The sequence below is a fragment of the Mus pahari genome, chromosome 14, assembly GCF_900095145.1.
Source record: "Mus pahari chromosome 14, PAHARI_EIJ_v1.1, whole genome shotgun sequence".
Classification (NCBI taxonomy): Eukaryota; Metazoa; Chordata; class Mammalia; order Rodentia; family Muridae; genus Mus; species Mus pahari.
In genome coordinates this window covers 70107821-70114486 of record NC_034603.1, presented here as the reverse complement: position 1 = coordinate 70114486, position 6666 = coordinate 70107821, and the positions used below count along the sequence as shown (strand labels likewise).

The 6666-nt window shown below is 47.7% G+C and overlaps 1 pseudogene; it reads left to right on the top strand.

Annotated features, from left to right (window-relative positions):
* Positions 1-4614: 4614 nt before the first annotated feature.
* Positions 4615-5301, top strand: LOC110332529 (annotated as a pseudogene).
* The last annotated feature ends 1365 nt before the right edge of the window (positions 5302-6666 follow it).

The window sequence follows — 6666 nt, the reverse complement described above, 5'->3', positions numbered from 1 at the left end:
GACGAGAGGCCGTTACATTGCTACCCGCGCCTCGCGACTAGGCACCGGCCGCCGGCGCCCCGCCCACGCCCACGCCCAGGAGGCCCCGTCACCCCTCATCTCGCACCCCTCATTGGCCCGCGGCCCAGCCAATGGGCGACCGCCTCCAGGGTCTGTTGCCCCCCTAGAGACGAGGCTCAGAAGGAGCAGTTAGCCGACTTCGCCCTGGGCTTGCTCTCAGGCCGCGGCTGAAGATGTTTCCCGCTCAAAGGAAGCTCGCTCGGGATTGGCCGGAACGGAAGAGCACCGGCCTGCTGATTGGCTGATGGGAGGCGCGCGCGCCTATTGGCTTGGTAGCGGTGGTTGGAAGATTAGAGAAATCACACAGCAACAGGCCGATGACCCGAAAGCCCTCCGCCAGGCACCTGAGGCCAGCATCTTCGTTTGGGGTCTTGTTCTCTGCCCCTAGTTCCCAGAACGCCACAGCGCCGCCGCCAGTCCCCACAGACTTTTGTAGCCTTTTTCAGGGGGCAAAGAAACGAAACCCTTCCCCTCTGTCTCTCTCTCTCTCTCTCTTTTTTTCCAGACAGGGTTTCTCTGTGTAGCCCTGGCTGTCCTGGAACTCACTCTGTAGACCAGGCTGGCCTCGAACTCAGAAATCCGCGCGCCTGCCTCTGCCTCCCGAGTGCTGGGATTAAAGGCGTGCGCCACCACGCCCGGCTTTTTTAAGAGCTGCCCTCTGTCCTGGGCCCAGGTTTCCTTTAGGGTGAAGGTGTTTTGACTATTAAATGCGAATATGACTTTTCGAACAAACTTCACCCTGAATTTGTTTTGTTTGTTTTGTTTTGAGTTTGTTGTTTTTTAATGTTTGCTGTTTTCTAGCTATTCCGGCGACCTTACGAGATGGTGACATAAACAGTCTGATAAGGGTCTTAGAAAAATGTAAAGCCCTCAAAATGTGTGTGTGTGTGTGTGTGTGTGTGTGTGTGTGTGCGCGCGCGCGCGCGCTCAAGCACGGCGAAGGGGGGGCTCTGAAATGTTAAAGGAGTAAACACAGGCGTTTTAGGGTGTTTGCACTCAAATCAAAATTTGAGACACACGGGATTGAGCAGATGTTCATTTAGCTCGGGCACTAATGGAGGTAGACTAGGAGGAAGAGCTTACTGGCCCACGTAGGCCCGACCGTTTTTTTCTGATTCACAACCATCTCTAACTCGAGATGGGGAATGACAGAGGAAACACACCATATCAAACTCTGGCTTCCAACGCGGACACAAACGGGCAAGAATGTGCGCACGGGCACACACATAAACTAAAAAAAAGAGAGATTTGGGGTTGGGATGATAGTAAATTACTTTCCGTCAAGTGTGAGAACCTAAGTCTCATCCTCAGAACCCGTGACAAATAAACCAGATGTGGCAATCCCAGCGCTTGGGAGGTCTGGCTGGATCACGGGGCCTCCCTGGCCGGCCAGCGTACCTCCTCCGCAAGATCCTGTCTCCAAAGACAAGGTGGGGGACAGCGAGATGGCGCAATAGGTAAAAGCATGTGTCTTCAAGACTGATGATTGAGTTTGAGCCATCATGCAAGGTGAGAATCAACTCCACCAAGTTGTCTGCTGGTCTCTACATGTGTTCTGTCATGCATGTACTTCCATACATATATACACCCATATGATAAACACATGATAGATAGACAAACACATATATGCCCATATAATAGACAGACTTTTTTATTTACTTTTTAAATTTTTGTTGTTTAGAGTCTCTACATAGCCCTTGCTTTCTGGGAACTCACTTTTTAAACCAGGCTGACCTCAAACTCACGGAGATCCACCAACCTCTGACTCCCTGATCCTCTGATTGAAGGCTTGCATCAACAGCCTAACTCTGATGTAATTTTTTAACTTAAAAAATGATTGATGGGTGGGACAGTTCACTGGATTTGAGGCTAGCCTGGTCTATAGAGCATATTCCAGGACAGTTGGGGGGGGCTACACAGAGAAACCCGTCTCAAAAAAAAAAAAAAAATGTCTAAGTATAAGGTGGCTAGCATCTGAGTTTTGATACCTGAAGTAGGTGTCTGGCCTCCACACATAAGCTGTTACATAACAGTTTCCTCAGAGATTGAAACATTCCATCCTGCAGGGAAGCCCCTTAAGCAGGAAGGCTAACAACTCACAAGAGCTGAAGGAAGTCCCCGAACCTGACCAGAGTCACTAGGCCCTTCCCCAGCAGATTAAGCCGTAAAAGCTCAGAGTCTCTCTCAGCCAACCTGCCAAAAATAAACGATTTTTTTAAAAAAAAGCCAAACCCACACCAGACTGCTGCCCGGGAGAATCAGAAACCAGCCAAGATGCCTGTAAGAGGTTTAGACCAACTGGAAAGGACAGGTTTCAACTTGTTTAGCTGCCTGCAGGCTGCATTGTGTGCCTACATTCCCAGCCTTGTGAGCTGTCACACGTGCTGGGGTGGTTCTTGGTGAATCAGCTCTCTTTAAATAATTTCTGCTCCCATAAGTAACTCCTCACCCATATTCTTATAAGTAACTCCAATAAAACTCATTGGTTCAGCAAGTTGGACTTGGTGGTATTGGTACTTCGGTCTGTCAGGAGTTCTCTATCTGTGGTAAGTAGGTAGGCATGTGTGTTGCATCTCCCCAGGAAAGTTTTGTCATACAACACACATACATATGCACTAGCACATACATGTACATCTACACACACACAAACATGTCCACATATTAAATTTAAAAAAGGAAAACATAGGCAGCATTATCAAAGCCTATCTAGATAGTTGTTAGTAATACACAAAAGCTTACAACTTGTTTGAGGTTGGCACCAGCTCCTGTGTCTCCAGAGACCTGGAAAACGCCCCTGTTGAGTTCTGCTTTAAGGGGACAGGATGGGGCTGATTTCTAGCTACTTACTGATCTGGAGTCCCATTGCTTTTCTCCTTTGAGGATCTAGCACTTTCTTATCGGTTTGCTTTGGTTTCTTTTGTTTGTTTGTTTGTTTTTTGAGACGGGCTGTCTCTGTGTGGCCTTGGCTGTCCTGGAACTCAATCCATAGGCCAGGTTGGCCTCGAACTCACAGAGACCCACCTGCTTCTGCCTCTGGAGGACAGGGATGATTAAAGCCATTTGCTCCTAATACCCAGGTCACACTTTGGATTTTTCTTCTTTAAATAGAGTTTGGTTTTTAGAGATGCTTTAGGGCTACAGGAAATCTGAAAGTACAGAGGGTTCCCTTGTGCCTCCACTCCTACGCATGCACCTTCTCCCAACATCAGCATCCTGCCCCGGACTGCTCCCCTGCTAACAACGGATCTCTGATGCATCCTTCCCACTGCCGTCCACAGACCACGTAGAGTTCACTCTTGCTGCAGCAATTTCAGTGGGACAACATGTGTCCCTGGATGAGGTTATATGTGAAAGATTTTCACCGCCTTAAAAAAAAAAAAAGTCTCATGTCAGGAAGTGTGGACAACTCTTGTAAAAGGACTTGAATTGAGTGTCAGTCCTTTGTCAGGTGGCTCACTGCCTCCTGTAACGCCAGCTCCAGGGGAATCCACGGCCCTCTGGCCTTCACAGGTGCCTGCACTGTGCACACACCAACACAGACACACATACATACAACATGATTTTTAAATAAATAGATAAATCCTTGTCCCACCTATCCGTCATGAATGAATACACGATGCTTCCCGACATGCCCCTGGAAACCCTTGATCTTTTTACAGTTTTCATAACTTCGCCCTTTTCGAGAACGTCACCTAGAATCATACAGTATTTGGCCTCTGCAGATTGGCATCTTTCCCTTGGTTCTAGGCTCTGGAGATTCCTTAGCACCTTTTCGTGGCTTTATATAGAGTTGTGGTTTTTTTTTTTTTCCTTCAGTTTTTGAAACCTGAACCTTTGTTTGACAACTGATTGTTACAACCCTCAAGCCCTGCTGGATGCCTCCACCAGCCGCCCTCACAGATCTAGGTTGTGCTCCCTCAAGGCCTCCAAGCCTGGATTCAGGCTCCTTAGCCCACTCTGGCTATGCTTTCTCTTGCACTCAGCCACATTAGCCACAGGCTGACTGACTTCTGAAGGTGATAGGCCACAGAGCCATGACCATGGCACACACTTTCCAAATGATGACATCCTGGAACCCACGAGATCCACCTGCCTCTGTCTCCCACGAACACAGATTGTGCTGTGAATGTTAAGCATACCCCAGATTCCAAAGAAAAAGACTTAGTTGGGAAAAAAAAGTGAACTATCTCATTAATACTTTTTATATTGATAAAATTGAAACTAGGATAGTTTTGCTATGTGGAATTGAATAAAGCAATGTTAAAGGCAATTTTACCAGTTTCTAGTTTTTTTAAAACATGGAGTAGGCTCTAGAGAGGTGGTTCAGTGGTTGAGATCAGTTATTGCTCTTCCAGAGAACCCTGTAAATTCGGTTCCCAGCACCCACATAGCAGCTTACAACTGACCGTCATTCCAGTTCCAGGAGAAGGAACACCCTCTTCTGACCTTCTTGGGTACCAGGCATGCATACAGTACATGGACATACATACAGGCAAAACAACCAAACATAAAATAAAATAATTTTTTAAAGGTAAATAAAAGGGCTTGCTAAACATGGCGCTGGCTAGCGTGCTGCAGCGGCCAATGCCTGTGAATCAGCACGGGTTTTTTGGACTCAGAGGTGGTGCAGATCGGCTGGACTTGGGTCCGGGGAGTCCTGGTGATGGGCTGAGCTTAGCCGCGCCGAGTTGGGGTGTCCCGGAGGAGCCGCGAATCGAAATGCTTCATGGAACCACCACCTTCAAGTTTCTCCATGGAGTCGTTGTTGCAGCGGATTCCCGGGCCACAGCAGGTTTCTGGGAGCGGTTGTTGGCTCCGCAGTGTCGAATCTGTGAGCTTCGCAATAAGGAACGCGGCGGCCTCCAAGCTGCTCGCTAACATGGTGTATCAGTACAAAGGCATGGGCCTGTCCATGGGCACCATGATCTGTGGCTGGGATAAAAGAGGCCCTGGCCTCTACTATGTAGACAGCAAGGGGAACAGGATCTCTGGGACCACCATCTCCGTGGGGCCTGGCTCCATGTATGCTTATGGCGTTATGGATCGAGGCTACTCCTATGACCTAAAAGTGGAGGAGGCCTACGATCTGGCCTGCCGAGCCATCTACCAAGCCACCTACAGAGATGCCGTCTCCGGAGGAGCAGTCAACCTCTACCACATGCGGGAGGATGGCTGGATCCGGGTGTCCAGTGACACTGTAGCTGACTTACATGACAGTATAGTAGTGTATCTGTCCCCTGAGGGAAGGTGGACGCGGCTCTTTGGATCTCTAGGGTGGCTCTCCCTGGTTGTAATAAATAATAGTACTCCCTTCAAAAAAAAGGTAAATGAAAGGAAGACATAAAACAGTTGGAGAGATGACCCCATTGGTAGAGCCGCCTATGCATAAGAACCTGAGTCTGGATCCTTAGCACACACGTGAGAGTCAAGCATGCCTTAACCCGGGTAAGGCAGGTGGATCCCAGGGCCTTGCTGCCCAGCCAGTCGAAATGAACCGGTAAACCCCAGCTTCACTAAAGTATCCTTTCTGGGATGGAGAGATGGCTTAGTAGTTAAGGGCACTGGCTGCTCTTCCAGAGGATCCAAGTTCAATTCCCAGCACCCACACGGAGGCTCACAACTGTCATTAACTACAGTTCCAGGGGATATGGAACCCTCAGACAGACAGACAGACATCCAGGCAAAACACCAATGCACATTAAATAAAAATAAATAAATCTTTAAAATAAAAAACAAAAACAAAAGACCCTCTTTCAAAAACTAAGTGAGATTTAAGAAGACAGTAGATACTCCCTCATAGAAACCTACACATACGTGCACACATATGTGCTCTCAAAAAAATTATAAATAATACGGAGTTTCCAGAATTTTTTCTGCTGTTGTTTTTCTTTTCGGCTGGGACTAGAACTCAGGTCAACATGAATAAAATGATAGGTAAGTACTCTACCACTGAGTCACACCCTTCTTCGCCCTAGGAACCTCGCACTAGGTACTGACTTGCTCTATAGACCTGGCGGGCCTGGAGCACCTGCTTCTGCCTCCCAAAGGCTGGAATTAAAGGTAAAATATTTGGCCCCTTCATGTTTTCAAGTTCATCATCATCAGTAATAGTAATAGTAGCAGTGTATGAGTGTGGGGGGGGGGAGGTGTGCTTGTATTAGCACACACAGGCACAGGTACAAGCATGGAGATCAGAGGGTAACTTTCAGGATCAAGTCTTTCCTGACATTTATTTCTCTATAGTCCATGAGCTAAGAATGGTTTTTAAACTTGTAATGATTGAAAATTTAAAAAAATTTGAATAGAATAAAGCAGATGCCTGATCATGGAGGTGTAAACCTTTAATAGCAGAACTTACAGGGGGTGATATGCAGAGGTAGGACAGATTTCTGTGAGGTCCAGGCCAGCCTGGTCTACATAGGAGTGAGGCATCTGTCTCGAAAAGAGGGGGGCAAGGAGGAGAAGAGGAAGAGGAGGGGGGGAACAGTCTTTGATCTTTCTCATGTAAGTATTTTTAGATGTGTTTTACACACCCAGCACAAACACAACGGAAAGCGCATCTCAACCCACTCTGCCTCCACTCGACAGATAGAATAATTGAATGCG